The following is an 18954-nucleotide window of genomic DNA, read 5'->3' on the forward strand; positions in this document are numbered from 1 at the left end:
GGTGACTTGGTGGGTAGCACTGTTGCCTCACAGCAAGAAGGTCCGGGTCCTTTCTGTGCTGAGTTGGTATGTTCTCCCCGTGTCTGCATGGGTTTCCTCCGGGTGCTCCGGTTTCCTCCCACAGTCCAAAAAACATGCAGTCAGGTTAATTGGAGACACTGAATTGCCCTATAGGTGAATGGGTGAGTGGGTGGGTGTGTCTGCCCTGCGATGGACTGGCGCCCCATCCAGGGTGTTACTGTGTGCCTTGCGCCCATTGAAAAGCTGGGATAGGCTCCAGCGACCATAATTGGATAAGCGGTTAAGAGAGTGAGTGTTCACTAACCACTTCAACCTGATCAGATATTTGATGGTACACGCAAAGCAGGTCCCAGACAGAAAGCCAATCTATTGCATGTCGACACATTAAATTACTCATACCTATGAGCAATTTGTGGCTGCCAATTTCTTAATGTTTTGGGAGGTGTATGAAAACCAAAACACCTAAAGAAATCCAGATAGAGAACATTCAAACCAAATTTCTCAGTGACCATAAGCTCTGCACCTTAGGAACTATGTTACTGTGCATCATCCACAACACCAGCTGTGTCGTCGTGTCACCCCTTATCGTGTCACCTGCTTATTCCTGGTCAGGCCTGAAGTGGATCCAGTGCCTGCCAGAGCAAGGCAGGGGGTGAGGACTGTCTTCATGAACTATGTTACTGTGCACCACTCTCCCTACTGCATCACCATGCATTAATAATGTGTTAATACAATCAATAAACATCAGTTAAAACCATGTTCCTGTGGGAAAAGGCAACTTGCATGTATGGATTACTGTTAACACTACTAGCGGTACATACACCATGTTCTCCCTTAAATACTTGTCTTTTTATTTAAATTTTATAAACTATTTATATTTACAGCATATCTGTATAAGACACTGTACAGTATATCTGCCAGTAAATATAGGCTTTAGTGGTGTATGTAAGTGGTAAAAGCAAGGAGGTAAGACCTGATTATGATAGTCCTGCTGCATTAAATAAGGTACACATTTTTACATGCAAAAATTGTGTGGTTGAAATTACGGCAAATTATTTACATTTACTGCATTTATCTTTGTATACTGTGTATGCAAACAATTGAGGGTTAAGGGTCTTGCTCAGGAGCCCAACAGTGGCAACCTGGCAGTGGTGGGGGTCATGCCAGCAACCTTCTGTACACTGGCCAGTGAATAACCACTGAATCAAATCTTATTTACATATACACTGATCAGCCATAACATTAAAACCACCTCCTTGTTTCTACACTCACTGTCCATTTTATCAGCTCCACTTACCATATAGAAGCACTTTGTAGTTCTACAATTACTGACTGTAGTCCATCTATTTCTCTACATACCTTTTTAGCCTGCTTTCACCCTGTTCTTCAATGGTCAGGACCCCCACAGGACCACCACAGAGCAGGTATTATTTGGGTGGTGGATCATTCTCCGCACTTTAGTGATAATGACATGGTGGTGGTGTGTTAGTGTGTGTTGTGCTGGTATGAGTGGATCAGACACAGCAGCACTGCTGGAGTTTTTAAATACCATGTCCACTCACTGTCCACTCTATCAGACACTCCTACCTAGTTGGTCCACCTTGTAGATGTAAAGTCTGAGACGATCGCTCATCTATTGCTGCTGTTTGAGTTGGTCATCTTCTAGACCTTCATCGGTGGTCACAGGACGCTGCCCACGGGGCGCTTTTGGCTGGATATATTTTTGGTTGGTGGACTATTCTCAGTCCAGCAGTGACAGTGAGGTGTTTAAAAACTCCAGCAGCATTGCTGTGTCTTATCTACTCATACAAGCACCATGTCAGTGTCAGTGCAGTGCTGAGAATGATCCACCACCTAAATAATACCTGCTCTGTAGTGGTCCTGGGAGAGTCCTGACCATTAAAGAACAGCATGAAAGCAGGCTACAAAAGCATGCAGAGAAACAGATGGACTACAGTCAGTAATTGTAGAACTACAAAGTGCTTCTATATGGTAAGTGGAGCTAATAAAATGGACAGTGAGTGTAGAAACAAGGAGGTGGTTTTAATGTTATGGTATTTTGCTGTGTGTAAATGGAGAGCGTGGTGAGTGGTTAGCTGTTAGCTCTTTAAGAGCAGATGGAGATGGGGGCGGAGGGAATGGAGGGAGGGGGGGGGGGGGGGGTACCTTCACGCTTTGGCTGCAGTGTTATTGTCTCGCTGTCAGTGCGACTCTTGGCCTTAGACGGCAGAGGGGATAAAAACGGTAAGAGAAGAGTTCATTTTATTTTTGGCTACAAATATTGAAAGTAATCCGCGCACTAAAATGCAGTAGGGTGAGTTGTTTGTGTTTTTCTTTGTGTTACATTTCTGAATATGAAATGACCGAGTAAGAAGGTAACGGTGTGCTGAATAGGAACGCTTTCACACGTTCTTATTATTTTCATACAAGTCTGTTACAGTTAAGTAAGATTTAATAATGAGTTTTTTTATTTAATTAGATTTTTTATTTAGTTAGATATTTAGTAAAGATATTTGACAGTATGTTTAAATAAAAGCGGTAACTCGAGCGCGCACAAAGGGTTTAAGATGCGTTCACCTACTTACAATCCTAATTCCTTTCTGTTTAGATTATTAATGTAAAGAAATTTTAATATAATAAAATGATTAATATAAAGAAACACGAGAAACGTGGAAAAATATCTTATTGCTTTTTTTTTTTTTATCTAGGCTAGTTTTAACTAGAATTACTAATTTCAAGTTATTTATTAGCTTATATTTATAATGCCTATATTAAAAGCGCGTAAATGAATGTAGGTGTTGTTGTGTATTCTGGTTTATACTTGTATTTTAGGAATAAAGGGAAAAAATGATGGTCACGATGGTTTGGACTCAGGGGACAGGGTGGAACCGCGCTTTCTCAGAGTTTAATTACTTCCAGATGTTCATCAGACTTCTGCGCCTCTTTTAGATCCGTTACTTCACCAGTCTTGGGTCACAAGACTGCTGTGGCTTTTTTATGTATAAAGCTTTCAGTGGGTTTTTCATGAGCTCATTATTGCTTAACCATTGAATTAGTAAAGTTTTGTGAAAAAAAAAATCAGTGGTTATTTTAACCCACATGTTTTTTTAACTTAAAAAACTGAAAACTTAAAAACAAAGTCTTTACACTGTCACCAAGTGAGGAGATTGGGTAGAATATAGTAGTCACATGCTAAGCTACAAAATGTTAGGAAAATAGGCTTTTTGCTCACTTTTTATGCACACAAGACTTGCCATTTAGCAGAGATTTGGTTGCAGTGATGGAATACATTTGAATTCTTTCATAAGTTTGAGTATTTTTTGAAAACCTTTGACCTTTACTGTATAACAAGACTGACAGGATGGATGTAAACAAAATCTAAACATAGCCAGCCTGGACCTATGTTTTTGTATGTGCTGTTTTCTTAGGTGTATGATGCAGTTATGACCAGTTTATAGTTTTTTTCACAGTGGATAGGCTTTCTTTTTTTTAATTTGCCTTGGATATAATTAAAGCATAATAATTGTTGTCATTGTGTTATAGTTACGCAAAGATTAGTAAATAAACACTAGTTTTTAATTTAAGTTGTCATGCACACGTCTCGCATGGATGAATGTAATTATTCTGGTAATATGCCTCAGTTTTGCAATTGTGATTTGTTTTTAAATACGTCTATTGTACATTTTACGTAATAAATAAATGTGCTGATTTAGTTATCCACATTCTTGATTGTGGCAGAAAGTCTAAGGGCAGATGTTGCTGTGGTCAAATGTTTGTAAATTGCACATTGCATTCTTGTAAATGTATATGTCTCTGTTATTCTTTCTTACCAATGGGAGGTCATTGTAGTTATGTGATAACTACATAATTGTGAGGGTCCGATTTGTGCATAGATCTGATTTTTGCGTAGATACCACAAAACTGTTGGGTGAAGTTTAGGTAACCTGGATTAATTTTACTGCACTCCATTAGTGTTGGTAAGTTGAACAAAATTGCATAAGTAAAGCTTGATGATTCTGTCATGTTTTATTGTTGGAGTATAATGGAGTCGTGTTGAATAGTTCACATTTATTTATTGACAGAATTTAATCATTTCTCTCTACATAGCTTGGAAATAATTAAAGCATAATAGTTTTACTCATATTGTTGTCATTGTGTTATAGTTAAGTAAAGATTAGTACGTAAACACTAGTTTTTAATTTGAAGTTGTCATGCACACGTCCCGCATGGATAAATGTTATTATTGTGGTAATATGGTGAAACAAAATCAAGTGGTATTAATGTAGAACCTAGTTCACAACATTTGGCAACATTTTTTTTTTTTTTTTTTTTTTTTTTTTTTTTTTTTAAATACGTCTATTGTACATTTTACATAATAAATACTGTGCTGATTTAGTTACCCACATTCTTGATTGTGGTATTTACAGCAAGAGGTGCTGTGTTGGAATTCTATATGCAGGAATGTAAAGCTGTAAAGCCCATGTGGATAGTAGACCACATGCTGGGTGGTTAACAGTTTTAGCAAGACTAATGAAATTATTCCCTAAGCTGTCTACGAACCCTTGTGTTTTGTTTATTTTAGTTGGATGGGCTGATTTTGGAGGAATTTTTCTTTTGAGCAAAGTTTAACAAAAAGTTGCTCATGCCTTCTGTGATTTAAGGGAAACGCTTATGCCTGATGATGGATAGAGTACAGACTTTATACTGATATATAGGTATTTAGGTTTAAGTGCCCCAGCTGCCATGAACCTGATGCATTCATCTGTACCCTATTTCTGACACCTTCTGACCCCACTCCACCCCCCCTTTTGTTTATACTACCTTTAGGTTTGTCTGCTCACCAGTTTCAAGTCTCCAGTTGTTCCTTGAAGGAATACTTAAGCCTGTGTGGCTTAATTGCTTGCAACTGTCATTTTAAGATTGTAGAGCAGTGTACATTACATGAACAGTCACTTTGACGGGGCATTCACGACACAACTGACCAGTTGCAGACAAAGAGCTTATACAAATACACAAATACAGACTGTTTTCAGAAAATGAAATATAATCTGAAGTAGAGCAAAAAAAAGTAATAATTAAAATATTAAAAAGAAAAGAAAAGACTGGCTGTTTAATTCTATGCATAATATTAAAAGTTACAGTGTGAAGGTGTACGATCAAATAGTCTACAAAATAGCTAAAACCAATAGCTAAAAGTTTGAGGATGTAGGTAGTTATTCACACACATATGTTGCAGCACACAGACAAAAGTAATCTGTTTAGAACTAAGTTTGGTATTTCATACAGCAAGTTTAGGACAATGTTTAATGCTGGGAAGTAAAGCCGCTGGCCCCTTCCTGTTGTGAGTTGACGACCGGAAGGTGGAGCTGAAAATTACATAGTGCACTCTAGACATTTCTTTCTTTCTCTGATTCATATGCATTACATAGATAATTACCTCAGACAGTAATTTACGTAGAAAAAAGAGCAGAAAGTCGAAGGGCAGACGTTGCTGTGGTCAAATGTTTGTAAAATGCCCTTTGCATTCTTGTAAATGTATATGTCTCTGTTATTCTTTCTTATCAATGGGAGGAAATGGTAGTTATGTGATAACTGCATAATTGTAAGGTTGAGCATAGATCTGATTTTTGAATAGATGCCACGAAACTGTGAAGTTTAGGTAACCTGGATTAATTTTACTGCACTCCATTAGTGTTGGTAAGTTGAACAAAATTGCATAAGTAAAGCTTTGATGATTCTGTCATGATTTATTGTTGGAGTATAATGGAGTCGTGTTGAATAGTTGACATTTATTTATTTATTGACAGAATTCAATCATTCCTCTCTACATCTCTACATTTTTAATCCCTACACCCCCCCCAGGATTTCGCCTTTGTGTTTTTTGGTTAGTTGCTTCAGCATTTCTTGTCACTCCACCCCAAGACTGTTTCCTTTTCCTGAGGTCACAGTGGCCAATGGGGTGACGGCGTGTGTGTTGATCTGCTTTCTCCTGCTCATGCCGTAATGTGAGCAGGGTGAGGCCCCATCCTGGACTCTGAGGTCTGGCTACAGCCCATGCTGTTACACCAAATAACGTCTGTTTCTCCATAACCGCTCCCTAATGTGAAATGCAGCTCCCATATGTGGGTGCGTGGGCCAGGGTAACTTCACATAGGAAGGTTTTCAGCCCTGGTTGTTGTCGTGTGCTTCGGTACTGAATAAGAGTTATATAATAAATAAATGTGTTGAAGTCTATAGAGGTTTTTATCCAACATGTCTCCTGTGAAATTTACATTTTCAAACACTAGATGGTTACTGCTGTAGACAATATCGCTAAGGGCTTTTCCCAGGGCTCCAAACTTTAACTGAAATGCATATTGCATGTTGGTTTAGTTTAATATGTGCTTGGTCAATTTTACAGCCACATATTTTGCTGACTGGAAAATATCAAGGAAAACATCTGGGAAATGATGGTAAAGTGTAAATAACCGTTAGCTTGCAGATATGCCAAATGTTCTAGTTGCTAACTGGGTCCATCTTAGAACCAGAGATGTTCACAAGTCACAAAATACGAGTCCGAGTCGAGTCACGAGTCTTTAGGCTAGAGTCAGAGTCAAGTCACGAGTCTTTAGGCTAGAGTCCGAGTCAAGTCATGAGTCAATATAATATACAGTGGGGCCAAAAAGTATTTAGTCAGCCACTGATTGTGCAGGTTCTCCTACTTAGAAAGATGAGAGAGGTCTGTAATTTTCATCATAGGTACACTTCAACTATGAGAGACAAAATGAGAAAAAAAAAATCCAGGAAATCACATTGTAGGATTTTTAAAGAATTTATTTGTAAATTATGGTGGAAAATAAGTATTTGGTCACCCACAAACAAGCAAGATTTCTGGCTCTCACAGACATGTAACTTCTTCTTTAAGAAGCTCTTCTGTCCTCCACTTGTTACCTGTATTAATGGCACCTGTTTGACCTCGTTATCTGTATAAAAGGCACCTGTCCACAGCCTCAAACAGTCAGACTCCAAACTCAACCATGGCCAAGACCAAAGAGCTGTCAAAGGACACCAGGAAGAAAATTGTAGACCTGCACCAGGCTGGGAAGAGTGAATCTACAATAGGCAAGCAGGTTGGTGTGAATAAATGAACTTTGGGAGCAATTGTAAGAAAATGGAAGACATACAAGACCATTGATAATCTCCCTCGATCTGGGGCCGTCTGAAGTTTGCCAGAGAGCATATGGATGATCCAGAAGAGGATTGGGAGAATATCATGTGGTCAGATGAAACCAAAATGGAACTTTTTGGTAAAAACTCAACTCGTCGTGTTTGGAGGAAGAAGAATGCTGAGTTGCATCCCAAGAACACCATACCGTCTTCCAGCATGACAATGATACCAAACACACCGCTCGGGCAACGAAGGAGTGGCTCCGTAAAAAGCATTTCAAGGTCCTGGATTGGCCTAGCCAGTCTCCAGACCTCAACCCCATAGAAAAATTGTGGAGGGAGTTGAAAGTCCGTGTTGCCCAGCGACAGCCCCAAAACATCACTGCTCTAGAGGAGATCTGCATGGAGGAATGGGCCAAAATACCAGCTACAGTGTGTGCAAACCTGGTGAAGACTTACAGGAAACGTTTGACCTCTGTCATTGCCAACAAAGGTTATGTTACAAAATATTGAGTTGAACTTTTGTTATTGACCAAATACTTATTTTCCACCATAATTTACAAATAAATTCTTTAAAAATCCTACAATGTGATTTTCTGGATTTTTTTTTCTCATTTTGTCTCTCATAGTTGAAGTGTACCTATGATGAAAATTACAGACCTCTCTCATCTTTCTAAGTAGGAGAACTTGCACAATCAGTGGCTGACTAAATACTTTTTGGCCCCACTGTACACAAAACATAAATTGGAAATGTAGCGTAGAAATAAACAAATAATATGTAAGTTCAGATCAAAAACAACAACAGATTAGCGACTGTATTTCGGCGTTTTACTTCGTGCTTTTACTTTCCTAGGTACCAGTTAAAAGCTTAAACTGACGTTTTGTTTTCATTGCAAATTACGGCACAGCGGCCAAAATCCCAAACACAGCAAAAAATCTTAATTCTTCTTACCTTAGCTTATGTTGTTCCAGATGCTATTAAGTTTATAACCGTGTGTCCCATTAGTAATATAATCAATTATTTTGTAATTGTGCTTATAATTAAAAACCTCCAAACTTAGTTTCAGTGACCAGTATGAGAGAGTGTGAGAGCTGTACTACTAAATTGAACACACCTGCTCCCTATGCACACCTGAGACCTAGTAACACTAACAAATCACATGACATTTTGGAGGGAAAATGACAAGCAGTGCTCAATTTGGACATTTAGGGGTGTAGTCTCTTAGGGGTGTACTCACTTTTGTTGCCGGTGGTTTAGACATTAATGGCTGTATATTGAGTTATTTTGAGGGAAGAATAAATTTACACTGTTATATAAGCTGCACACAGACTACTTTTCATTGTGTCAAAGTGTCATTTTGTCAGTGTTGTCCCATGAAAAGATATACTTAAATATCTGCAGAAATGTGAGGGGTGTACTCACTTTTGTGATACACTGTATATATATAATTGTTACACGTAACTAATGTTGCTGACTTTTGTTGTCCACAAGTCATTTTTTGCGAGTCATGAGTCCGAATCATTTGAAACAAGTCTGAAGTCGCTGTGAAGTCGCTGTTACGTGCGACTCGGACTCGAGTCCCCATCTCTGCTTAGAACACATACTGAGCACACAAAAGTTTAATGAAATCACTTCTAGTGCACTTATTTATTTTTTATTTATTTTAGCTTTTCCCTCAAAATTTCCTTTCAATCTAGTTATATCCAGTTTTCCAATTTGTATTTTTGCCTCTACTGCAGACCTCCACTTCTGACCAAGAGTTACCCACCAATCCCCATTATCAGCGGTTATCATCATTGATCAGCCAGCAAAGGTCATAATTGCAGCAGTTATGAGGAATCCCTATGGCCTCTCTCCTTTAGACCAGACAGTCTGTGTTGAAATTTTGTATGAATAGGACAACAGCCAAAATGTCTAATGATGGGCTTATCTTTAAAACACTCGGGTGCCCTTCTATTTTAGCAGGCAGAATAACCAGTTGTCAATTGGCATTAAAAAAGAAATGATGTTTTTATTATTGCTTTAGAAATAAAAAATAATAAAAACTGAAAAACACCAGAAAAAATACCAGTGCAGGCAGATGACTTTTTACAACAAATATACCTAAAACTAAGGGCACTTGTGAGGTACAGCAGCCTATCAAACTAGCCCACCACCACTGAGACCTGGGCTCAAATCTCAGTAATCTCAGTAATATTGGCATACTGCAACACAGTGACAAGTATTACATATTTGTTTTAAAGGAAAAAAAGATCTGCATGTTTAAAGGTTAGCAAGCAGTCAGACTTCATAGTGACTAGGGCTGGCACTGATCCGATACTCGGTATCGGTCCGATATTGGCCCAAATCACTGGATCAGATATCGGAGGGAAAAAATGTGTAATCCGATCCGACACTCTTTCTTAATGTAAATAACACTTAATGTAAATACGGCCATTGTTTGTGTGTAAAGCAAATAACACACGAAGATCTGTTTCAACATAGTGTTGTAAAATAATTAAATGTTCATACATTCGAGTGGGGTTTCACGAGAACGCTACTTTAATGTCTCAAACACTCAGTGCAAAGCAAACACACAACAACATAGCACAGTCCGAGACTATCATTTTCTAATCTCTTCCCTACACACTTGCTCCCTATGCCCTAGCATTGTACACTTAACATTTTTAAAGGGCCAGACAATATACTGTATATGTAATTCAAATAACATGACAAGTGTCGTTTATTGCCACTCATGCTTGATGGCATCATTAACATGTGCCACTGATCTACAACTCATCCGCAACAGTAATTTAGAAATTAAAACACACTGATCTACTTCAACTTATAGCATTTAAAAAAATCATCTACTACTGCCACATCTAAATACACTGTTTAAACACAATAAAAATCATCTACTACTCCCACATCTAAATACACTGTTTAAACACAATAAAAATCATCTACTACTGCCACATCTAAAAACACTGTTTAAACACAATAAAAATCATCTACTACTGCCACATCTAAAAACAGTTTAAACACAATAAAAATCATCCACTACTGCCACATCTAAATACACTGTTTAAACACAATAAAAATCATCTACTACTGCCACATCTAAATACACTGTTTAAACACAATAAAAATAATCTACTACTGCCACATCTAAAAACACAGTTTAAACACAATTAAATCATCTACTACTGCCACATCTAAAACACTCCACTACACAGACGTCCTCTTCAAAATGCAGCAGGGTTTTTTAATAAGCGCGCTTTGGTTTTTAATAAACTAAAAGCATGACAGAACTTTAATGAAAAAATCTCAACTCTGCGTCAATTCTAATTGGTCCATCGTGTTTGCTTGACATCCACATCTTCCAATTGTAGACACTTTTGTTAAACAAGCCAAAAAATGCTGCTAAATGTTCTGTGTGTAAAAGTGAAAATAAAAACAGCAGTTTTGTATAAGTGTGATGTTGTTCTGTATTTATTCATTTAGAATATTTGTTTCACAGTCTGAGCATTGTTATTTAGGTAGCTAGTTTAACCATGGTGCATTGAGACATGTATTATTACTGTATCTGTATTTTCAGATACTCAATTTGCAGTATTGGTATTGGTATCGGATATAGAAAAAGTGGTATTGAGCCAGCCATTATAGACAAACTAGCTTTACCGTGTGTGATTTTAATGTGTGTTAGTAATATAAATGGATAAAAAAGTTTAGAAACTCTGTGTGCGTCTGTATACTGAGCTGACGCATGTGCTTCAAATCATCGTTCTTACTCTGTATCTGTGAATCAAGATACAGCTGTTGGAAATAAATTTAAATGACATTTTACCACACAGCATTAATCAAACAATGACTTATTTGTCGGGTGTCCTTTAACCAGTTATTCATTGAAATCACTACCTAAAACTTTATTAAAGCTTCTTACATGTTTTAGTCTGCTGACGGCTTGATCTCTGTAATCCATGATCTGTTTTCTTCCCTTACTGGGTAGAGGAATGCACTGAATATGATAGCAGTCACTTTGAATAAGACATTTTATTATGTGCAGAGGATTTTGTTTTGACTATTGCATTGTTCAAATCCCGAGCTTCAGCAAAGCCTGTTCTAATCCTCATCATTCCTGCTAGTGTTTACAGAATATGGCAAAAGAAGGCTACAAGATGTAAATCTACTATTACTCGGAGCGCTCCTAAGCTGAAACTGTATAATGAGAGGTTTACACTGTGTGGTCTTCTAGATGAGCCCCGTGGCAGCGGTCACACTGTTAGACTTTGATCCAAAATTTCATGCATGGCCAGAACGTTTTTGTTACCAGCTGTACTAAATCGGCAGGTCGTTGTGAACCGCATTTTGCTTTCTATGACCACCGATCTTTCCTCATAATCAAACTGAATCTTTTATGAGAAGTGATTTTGGCTGTGAAAGTCACTTAGTATAACACTACTATACTAAGAGGTTCTGGGCTTTTCTTTCTTAGCTACACATACCAGTTTTATCTCTGTCTCTGCACTAAATGTTACTTTTTCTGTACTACTCCTCAACTTTTATCCTTTTTATCTCCTTCTCTTGATCTATGCCTCTCTTATGCTAGGATAGGAGGAAGTTAGGGACTTATTACTAAGTCCACAGGGAGCTGCAGCTCCCTTTCCTGTGAATGTTTCTGACCTGTACCCAAATACACTTATTAGTATTGAGCTAAGCCTTTGTGCTCTGTTGTCTTTTACTGTTTTATTGAAGTTGGGTGGAGGAAGTCTTCATTTGCTTTTATGTGGGTTCAAAAAAAGTTAATCTAACAAACTGTATTGATCTGCCGGCAGATTAAAAGTCATGTATTATTAAAGAGAACATATGGAGAATTATTGGTCACATACTGCAATGGAAGGGCACCCTGTGTATTACCAGGGTGTATTACTACTTTGTGCCCAGTGTCTCCAGACCTACCATAAACCTGATCGAAATGAAGCAGTTACTAAAGTTAACAAACCATCCACTACACAGACACCTGAACTACAGTTTTAATAATAATAATAGAGTTTTGAGATGGGTTTTGAACACAGCTGCAGATGAGCAAGCACGTAGCTCAACAGGGAGACTATTCCACAAAGTTTTAAACTTACATTCTCTCAACCATATCAGCCTTTTATTTTTTCACATATTTGAAAAGTCAGTGTATTGTTTCAAAATTTTTAAGTAAAATATTGTAAAGAATGGTGGTGATTAAAATTTTCGTCAAATTTACATTTTGTCTTAAACATGTGTCAAATTGTCTTAAACATGTGTCAAGAACTCAGTTTGATCTGTTGCAATTCCAATTGATTGGACAAAGTTTGGAAAGACACCCACAATGCTTTGTCAGGACAAAAAAATAAGTCATGAAGCCCAAGGAACTGTCTGTGTATCTCCAGCCCACTTGGAATGTAAACAACTCAGGTGAAAATTGCACTGGGTAATACCATCACTGTAGTGAAAAAGTGTGGTGGCAGCATCATTCTATAGGCTGTGTATAAGTAGCAGGGACAGTGAGACTGGTAAATATTGATGAACAGAAGAATGCACCAAAATATAGGAACATTTTTGGGGAAAAAAACCTCCTTTAGGCAAAACAACACTGGAGCAGCGCAGTCAAAGCTTAGACCAGGGGTGTCAAACTCATTTTCACCGAGGGCCACGTCAGCATTATGTTGGCCCTCAAAGGACCGATTGTAACGTTTCCTGCTGTGATTGCAGTCTGCTCTTTAAGTATTGGACAATTTGTTGTTTTTCTTGGAGGCTAAATTCTGTGTTTGGTGTCAAAATGCCAAATTTGAACTGTATATTTATAACGTATATCTACATTTATATTGTACTCCTTTACCACAGACACGGCCTCATAACACAAGAGACGTATCGGTTTCTCTTCTTGAAGCACAAGCTTGTATTCACTTTCCCATCTTTCATAAAATTTCCTCCTTCTGCTTCAATTTTCTCTTCTTGTACATTTTGGGATTATTTGTAAATATTTCTCAACATCACTTGTTGGAAAACCTCAGTTAAACGGTGATGTGGAAACACTGCCATCTAGTGGCGGGATGCGGTCACTTTGCGGATTACTAAATTGGCATGCATTGTCGGAGGTGCAGTTTATGTACAATTTTACAGTGTATTTGAAGACAATCATACGTCTTTTAAGCTCTCGCGGGCCACATAAAATGACATGGCGGGCCTTGAGTTTGACATGAGTTTGAAGATGGCAGTTAACAGACGTATTTTATTTTCATGTTTTGTCACCGCTTAATTCTGGTCAGGGTCACAGGGGGTCCTACTTTTTCAGAATCATAAGCACAATGCAGTAACACGGTCCAAACAGTATGCTAGTCCATTGCTGGGCCTCGGCCATCCCCCCTTCTGACATAGACAATCTGTATATAGACGCCAACCGGCCAGTGGCACTGTTAGATATTCAAACCTTTGATCCCAGTGATAGTGGGCTAGCATACTTTACAGCTGTGCCAACCAAGTCCCCCACTATAGTTGTTTTATTAGTTGTTTTAGTGTACCAACCGGTTATGTTCAAATACTAATCAGGGTCATTTGAGACAGGTGCCTCTTAGAAACAGTAGATGCAATGCAGAAATACAAACAGCATATATTTTATACCATATTATACCACTACATAGAGGGTGACACATGCACACTTTTTTTTACTTACCCAAATCTAGGGGAACGTACTGCAGCCAAGCCATATTCTGCATGTTTTTGCAAAATAGGAGGAAACCACTGTGGTGGAAACCCACACAAAAACAGGGAGAATATGGGAAACTCCTCACAGACAGTGACCAGCAGTGAGGATCAAACCAAGGATATCATAGTTTGATACCCACTATACTAGCTACTTTTAATGTAATTAAATTCTTAGTTTGGGATAGTAATTATTTTGCAGAGGAAGTTAAGCTAATTTGCATGAAAGTGGGGGAAAAGTTAACTACTCTATTAAGGTGTGCTCAATTTGCTTATCAGTAAATGAACTGGACCTCTAAGCAACAGCTACATGTAGAATTACATGTACATTTCTTTCTTTCTCTTTCTTTCTTGGCTCTTTCTAACCCTTTATTAGAACCAGCTGTGGAGCTCAGGCCAGGATGAATGGTTCTTTTGTGATTTGGCCATCACTGTTTTCCTCTGAAGGGTTCTCTTTCTCTCTCGCTCTTTCTCTCACTCTCTCTTTCTTTTTCTCTCATTTTATCATTCCAGGCGCTGGCACAATGAAAGTGTTATACAATATAAGCCAGTGTTCTCATGATCATGGTGTTCGTAATGGAATAAATTAGCAGACCCACTAACATTTGAAGATTACCATGGCACTGTTTTCAGCGGTGGTGTTTGAAGAATGTGTTATAAGGAAAACAAAACCTCTGCAAATGTTCTTCTAGAATGCAGTAAATAAGGCATCCAGGGAGAATAAATATTGTTTATTACAGGGTTTTTTTATCTATTAAGGGACAAGGGAGGAATAAGACAGCACAGCAGTATGGACAAAATAACCAAAACCTACAATGATACATTAATGTCAGGGACCTTATAACAAAAAGAGCCGCTCTTTGACTTTGGAGCAACTTTAATCCTTCTTGGAATGCTGACGCACAAGTCTTAAATGATTTGAGAGTTTTTCAAGGCATGCAGGTTAGTGTCTACTTCCCAGTCTGCACTAATAATTCTAGTAATTTTATGTGATATTCCTGTTGTTTTGTCTTCTTCCTGTAAATTTGAATGTAAGAAAAGTAAGATGAACATGCCCACCAGAGCAGAACCAGTTCAGCTTTCAGTGTACATTTCAAACTCTAAACTAGACATGCCAATCATAATGAATAAAGATGTATATTGGTCAGTATATTAAAACTCTTTCTGATAACATTAGTATGGTTATTATAATATGATAAACAGAGTTTACCTTTAAACTGGACCATTATACAAAATATCCACATGATGTTTGTAAAAACAAATGCTACACACAGACTGTAGAGTTTAACATTGCAGTCAGACTCCATACATTTACCGTTTGTGATTGTTATGCATTATAGCTTCGTCGTTTATTATTTAAGTAATATACACCCATCAGCCATAACATTAAAACCACCTCCGTTTTTCTACACTCATTGTCTATTTTATCAGCTCCACTTATCATATAGAAGCACTTTGTAGTTCTACAATTACTGACTGTAGTCCACCTGTTTGTCTGCATGCTTTGTTAGCCCCCCTTTTATGCTGTTCTTTAATAGTCAGGACTCTCCCAGGACCACTACAGAGTAGGTATTATTTGGGTGGTGGATCATTCTCAGCACTGCAGTGACACTGACATGGTGGTGGTGTGTTACTGTGTGTTGTGCTGGTATGAGTGGATCAGACACAGCATCGCTGATGGAGTTTTTAAACACCTCACTGTTACTGCTGGACTGAGAATAGTCCACCAACCAAAAATATCCAGCCAACAGCGCCCTGTGGGCAGCGTCCTGTGAGCACTGATGAAGGTCTAGAAGATGACCAACTCAAACAGCAGCAACAGATGAGCGATTGTCTCTGAATTTACATCTACAAGGTGGACCAACTAGGTAGGAGTGTCTACTAGAGTGGACAGTGAGTGGACACGGTATTTAAAAACTCCAGAAGCGCTGCTGTGTCTGATCCACTCATACCAGCACAACACACACTAACACTCCAACACCATGTCAGTGTCACAGCAGTGCTGAGAATGATTCACCTAAATAATACCTGCTCTGTGGTGGTCCTGTGGTGGTCCTGTGGGGGTTCGATCATTGAAGAACAGGTTGAAAGCTGGCTAAAAAAAGTATGTAGAGAAACAGATGGACTACAGTCAGTAAATGTAGAACTACAAAGTGCTCCTATATGGTAAGTGGAGCTGATAAAATAGACAGTGAGTGTAGAAACAAGGAGGTGGTTTTAATGTTATGGCTGATCAGTGTATATTTTCATGTTATTTAAGTAATATAAAAAATCTTTTTCTGTTTGAATTTGAATTTCCTTTCCACATACTTAACTTGGCACAGTTTTTACGTCCGATGCCCTTTTTGAAGAAACCCTCTTATCCGAGCACAGGATCGACACTACGGGTTTACCAATGTATCCCCCCAGGATAGATTCAAGTAAACACCATGTACATTCAGCATTTGTGAGCACAGCCTGCCCCCACTCCCTCTTGAACCCCCTAAATTCATGTTGCTCTTACCATTACACCACATAAGCTCAGTGATTAGAATTTTTGAAATGAGTGTGTAAGCAGAGCTGGCACATGCACACTGGGGGATGGTAAAAGCATGTTTCAGATCGGTGCTTTTACTCTGCACACATCTGTAGCTGCATTCTCGATTGGAATGAAGCAGCATCTTTCGGAAATGAATTTAAAAGACATTTTAACCAACAGCATTACTTGAACAATGACTTCTTTGTCAGTTATTGGTTAACCAGTTAATTATTGACATGCCTCATTTGGTGTTAAACGTTATTAGGCTTGGAGATGTGAAAATGACGCCTCTTTATTCCATGCAGACACCCTTAATGTTTTTTTTTTTTACCATAAAGCATAACATTCACTCCTTGTGCTTGGCGGGGTACCCAGAGGTGGAGAAATCCTGCCTTATGTTGGTCCCTCTATTACCACTGTGACTCATGTGCCCTGACTAGGAAAAATCATAGAGGGGAAAAAAACCTCAACTGAAAAGTCCTGCTAGAAAACATGTGACTGTCTCCTCAACTCTTTTTTTAAGTGTATGGTTGCTCTCGCCTTTAGCATTAATATGGTAACCTTAATCTACTCTGAAGTATTATAACTGTGGTATTTATTTAATATGAATTAACATGCAGATGTTACATACAACAGTTGGTTAGATCTATAAAATATGGACTGTGTATTCATGGGCGTTTGGTGTTTGGAAAGACAGTCTACGTTTTCTCAGTTTGTGGCTCAAACATGCAAAAGGTAAAAACACACGCTAGCGCACCAGAGGTGGGATTTCAAATACATCATATCGAAGCTCTGCCATCTGGCTGGGCTGAGCGGCCACATGAACAACGATTGGCCTGTTGTTCATATGGGGGTGGGGTATTAAGCCGGATAGAGACTGCTCGTAACTGATGCACAACGACCTCTGCTGGCTGATTGATGGCGCCTGCACAGAGGCGGGGAAAGAGTGCGGATCAGGGTGTGTCTCTCTGTACACAAGCCTGGTTCGCATATATTCACTCGCCAAGTGTGGGTGACAAAATGCATACGGCTGCTACCCGTGTGTCGGAGGGGGCGTGGGTTAGCTTTGTTCTCCTCAAATCATAGCGGGGGTCGGCATTAGTGGAGAGGAAGCGTGACGCAATTGGACAATTGGACATGTAAAAAAAAAAAAAAAGTACAGCAGTAACCTGGGTTAAACACCTTGCCACATAATTGTAATGTATTTTTTTGCGACATAAATTTGCTGGCTATTTAGAAAAATCCAAAATTAAACTGGTCAGTTTCCAAAGAATGTAACTCATTTTTGGATTAGCATACATAGTTTTAATACCACTAATACAAATTAACAAGAATTGACCGGACAGAGGGTGTTCAGGTGGCACAACAGTCTTGTATGCTAGCCCACCACCGTGGACATCCTGGTTTGAATCTCAGCATTGCTATCAGCCAAACATGATTGACTCTGTCGGGGGCTCGTAAAGCCATACAAGCACCATGTATGTCCTGGTACTCCTGCCTCGTGCCCAGTGTGTCCTGGTGGAAGACGTAAATTTGCACCAGCTTACAGTTAAGTATGAAAACAGTGCAAAGAAAAATCGAATGAGCATTTAAGAGTGATTACTACATAAGTCAACCAACTTTTTTTTTATATATATATATTTTGTTTATGCATCTTCTCCCCTTTTTCTTCCGACTTTAAGCACGTCCAATTGCCCGATTGTGTCATGCTTCCTCTCCACTAATGCTGACCCCTGCTATGTTTTGAGGAGAACGAAGCTAACCCACGCCCCCTCCGACACGTGGGCAGCAGCTGTATGCATTTTGTCATCTACACTAGACGAGATCAGCTGTGGATCAGCACTGTGTACGGAGAGACACAGCCTGATCCACACTCTTTTCCCCGCATCTTTGCAGGCGCCATCAATCAGCCAGCAAAGGTCGTAGTTGCATCAGTTATGAGAGTCCCTATTCGGCTTAATGCCCCACCACATATAAGTAACAGGCCAATCGCACCTGGAGCTTTAATCAGAACCCTTCTTTTTTTGCTGGGTAAATGTTTTTTTATTATTATTAGTATTAACTTTATGATTTTTCCCCTTCATCCCCCAATGTAGTCATTTCCAATTTCCAATTGTAAATCTACTTCAGCTTGCACAACCTCCCATTCGACCAAGAAAGCCGGATCACCACACGCCCCTGTAGGAGCATGACTCATAGAAGTCTTTAAACTGAAAAATATTACTCAACATTAGTGCAGTTTTTCCAGACATCGGTAGAACTTGCCAAGTCTTTTGTTGTGGGAAACATGTGTCCATGATGGCAAGCAGCATACTTTAATACAAAAGAGATTTTTGGATGACTGCTCCTATAGGTAATGTCTGCTTTAGGCACTGCTTTGATATTTTTCTGACATTTGGCTCAGTGTGTGGTATTTTGGTGGGCTGCCTGAAGATGAGCGCATTCCACCTAAATAAAGGGTGTGCCTCCTAAACTATACACTACACTGCTAACAACAACAAACATGTAGATTGTCATCACATGTTTGGAAATTACTTCCAGAAGCCAAAGTTGT

The 18954-nt window shown here is 38.8% G+C and overlaps 1 protein-coding gene across 2 annotated transcripts in view; it reads left to right on the top strand.

Annotated features, from left to right (window-relative positions):
* The first annotated feature begins 2205 nt into the window (after positions 1-2205).
* The window catches only part of kank2 (KN motif and ankyrin repeat domains 2), a 47597-nt gene continuing 30848 nt past the window's right edge, over positions 2206-18954 (top strand). For both annotated transcript variants that reach the window (XM_063012164.1, XM_063012157.1), the window contains exon 1: positions 2206-2265. The gene's annotated coding sequence lies outside the window, so the exon portion shown is untranslated. The remainder of the gene's footprint in view (positions 2266-18954) is intronic.

Source organism: Trichomycterus rosablanca, chromosome 2, assembly GCF_030014385.1.
Source record: "Trichomycterus rosablanca isolate fTriRos1 chromosome 2, fTriRos1.hap1, whole genome shotgun sequence".
Lineage (NCBI taxonomy): Eukaryota > Metazoa > Chordata > Actinopteri > Siluriformes > Trichomycteridae > Trichomycterus > Trichomycterus rosablanca.